Source organism: Vanellus vanellus (genome assembly GCF_965231255.1).
Source record: "Vanellus vanellus genome assembly, contig: HAP1_SCAFFOLD_2437, whole genome shotgun sequence".
Taxonomy (NCBI): domain Eukaryota; kingdom Metazoa; phylum Chordata; class Aves; order Charadriiformes; family Charadriidae; genus Vanellus; species Vanellus vanellus.
In genome coordinates, this window is record NW_028126814.1 from 774 (window position 1) to 3,941 (window position 3,168).

A 3,168-nucleotide genomic window follows, 5' to 3' on the forward strand; every position below is an offset into this window, starting at 1 on the left:
CAGGAGACCTGCATGGTTGAGCAGGGAGCTTCTGAAAACTCTCAAGTGGAAGAAGGACATCTACAGTACGTGGAAGAAGGGACTGACCGCTTGGGAAGACTACAAGAATGCCGTCAGAGGATGCAGGGATGAAACGAGGAAAGCCATGGCTGCCTCGGACTTAAATCTGGCAAGGGATGTCAAGGTCACCTGGGAGGGTTTCTTCAGGTAGGGTTCAGCAAGCCAAGGAAAACTAGGGAAAATGTGGTCCCGCTGTTGAACGAGACAGGTGCTGTGGTGACAGATGATGCAGAGAAGGCGGAGTTGCTGAATGCCTTCTTTGCTTCAGTCTTTACTGCTCAGGCCAGCCCTTGGGAATCCCAGACTTTGCAAGTAAAAGAGAAGGTCTGGAGGAAGGAAGACTTTCCTTTGGCTGAAGAGGAACGAGTTAGAGATCAATGAAGCCATTCCATTGCAGTACTTGAAATGTGCATCCTGGCTCCGTAATGGCAGAAACGTCCATCACCGTCCCAGGGAAGCCCAGAGCAGAACTCCCCGCAGAGGGGGACAGGCGCCCACTAGCCCACTGCCTGCTGTATTTGCCGCCGGGCTCTGAGGGGGAGAGCAGAACTGGGGGCTGCGATTTATCGAGGTGGTGCCCCCTCTGTCCCTCTGACCGCCATTCTTAGTTCCCCCCCAAAAGGGAAAAAGCCCGACAAAAATAAGGGCAAAGTTTTTTTTATTAGTTAAATAACAAATCACTTTTTGAAGAGCAGCTGTGCCCGCATGGCTGCCCGGGTGCTGGGTCTGTCCCGCGGTGGCCTCGGTGCCATGGAGAAGTGCCGGTTGGACGAATCTTTGCTCTCTGCGGCCTTGTGCAGCCCGGGCTGGTGCTGGGCTGTCTTGGGCTGCCCGGGCCTGGGCTCTGGGGGCGAGGGGCAGGGGTTAGCCCCCCTGCAGCCCATGGGGCGGGCAGCAGGGGTGGCAGGAGAGACCAGAGGGAGCCATGGTGGGGGAAATCCTGGCACCCCACGGGTGCCCGGCCCTCCCCGCTGTCCCCTTCCCACCCTTGGGGTCCCCTCCCCTGTCCTGCCCCGGCCGTACCCTCCTTGGCTGCAAGCACGGGCAGCTTCTCGTCCAGCTGGTCCCTGGAGATGGGGCGATCCGTGCCCAACAGATTTGTCACGTTGCACTGGGAAGGAGAGAGCGGGCTGGCTGAACCACAGGGCAAAGCCAGCATCCCCAGGCAACCCTCCCACACCCAGCGCTCCCGGGGGAAACTGAGGCACGCACCCCCCAGGGGCTCAGCCTCAGTCGCCCCTGCCGTATCCCTACCTTTGTCAGCCCTACCTTGTTGGGGAGCAGGAGCGGCTGGAGGCGCTGGCGGCGCTGCAGCGGGGTGGTGACAGTGTCCCGGCCCCCGCAGCTCCGCGGCACGGTGGGGTACTTGCCCTCGACCAATGGCTCCCTGTGGGATGAGGCACGGGGATGCTGAGTGCCCGGCACTGTGGCACCCCGTGCTTCAGCCTACAACACGAGGGAGGGGACCAGGCGCTGCTCCCCAGTGGGGTCTGTCCCTCCCAGCTTCCCTCTGACTGCTGCAGGAGACACCCCACCCATCCTGCTGGATCTGCCCTTTCCCCACAGCCCCGGTGAGCTGCACCCCACACCAAGGACACCAGGAGGCAGGAGCTGGGCTGTCCCAGCTGCAGGGCTTATTTTTGGCAACTTGTTTCCCAGATGGGGCAGCGAGGGGGACGGCTGTAAAACCCCACAGACCCGAGACAAGCACAGCTGACGCTCTGCAGCACATCTCTGCTCCCTTGCCCTGCCCACGCCCCCTGGACCCCTCCGCCCCCACCCGCGGAAGAGCTCTCCCTCGCGGTGGCAGAGCCACCCTGCACTCCAGGGGCCGGGTGCCCGTGTCCCCTACCTGTGGCCGTGCTGCTGTTCTTGCTCCGGCTTGAGAATGGTACGGGGGTGCTGGGTGAGGCGCGGGAGCAGCGGCGGCAGCGCCGGGATAGCCACGGTGTGTCTGGGGAGGGCAGGAGCCACAGATGGGTGATGGGGGAGAAAGGACCTACGCTGCCCTGGCTCGGGGCAGCACCCCAAAACCAACGGTCTTGTAGCCCATGGCGGTCCCTGCCCCCCGCGGACGGCTCCCTGTCCCCCGCTGCCGCGCAGGACTGCGAGGGGGCTTGGCAGGGTTGCATTCCCCAGGCAGACACCCCAACCCCTGTGCCTGGCGCAGCGGGGCACTGCCAGCGCCCATCTCCCCCCGTCCCACCCACGGTACCGGGTGCTACTCACGGGCCAGGAACCTGCATGTCGAGGGGCCGGTCGCAGGACAGGCAGTGGAAATGCGTCAGCAGTGGGCTGGAGGGGGGAGAGAAGGGCTGGGTGAGCTCCTGGGGGGGACGCAGGCAGGCAGCTGGCAGGCAGCAGCCAGTTATCCCCAAAGCCACCACCGTCCCCATCGCACTCACTTCTTAATCCCAGCCGCATCATCAGCCGCTGCCTCTGGCTCCTTCTCCTTGCCCTGCTCCAGAATGTTCTTGCAGTGCCCCTCCAGCTGCTGCTGGAAAGGCCCCAGCTCCAGGCGGTCCAGCTGTGGACGGGTGTAAAGCCTCAGACAGCCGCCCCGGGATGGGACACTGCGGTCCCCGGGTGGGACAGCCGGGAGAGGGGACCCTTGGGGGGATGCTGCCTTAGGCTGCCAAGCCCTGAAGGTGCCAGTCGTGCGTGGCGGGGACAAGCCACCCCTCACCTTGGAGGCCACCTCTTCACGGAGCTGTTGCTGGACCTTCTCCTGGCCTGTCTGCCGGCTCAGCATCTCCTCCACCATCTGAGTCAGCCGCTCCATCCTTGCGTCAAACTCGCTGCGGCTGACTTTGCCGGCCAGGGCGCTTTTGTCTGCTTTCTAGCAAGAGAGAAAGGCAGGAGAGTGGTGGGGAAAGGATGGAGGTACGATGGGCAGGACCAGCTCGTGTCAGGAGGAGAGGGAGAAGTGGGTACATGGCTCCGCTCGCCTCATCACCCCCGTGAGGTTGGTCTCACCAGCCAAAGCGACCCAGGGGAGACAGAGGGACCTGGCGAGGGACCCGCAGCCGGTCTGGAAACCCTCCCTCCCCCTGTCCGGTTCTGCTATTGAGCACCCAAGGGACAAGGACGTTTGCCACCCTGCCCGGG

At 63.6% G+C, this 3,168-nt stretch overlaps 1 long non-coding RNA gene across 1 annotated transcript; it reads right to left on the reverse strand.

Moving 5' to 3' along the window:
- Window positions 1-1,921: 1,921 nt before the first annotated feature.
- On the reverse strand, window positions 1,922-2,496 carry LOC309685725. The gene is made up of 3 exons (XR_014270485.1): window positions 2,466-2,496; window positions 2,290-2,355; window positions 1,922-2,014 (listed from the first exon to the last, which is right to left on the reverse strand). It is a non-coding gene; the product is annotated as an uncharacterized lncRNA (long non-coding RNA).
- Window positions 2,497-3,168: the final 672 nt, after the last annotated feature.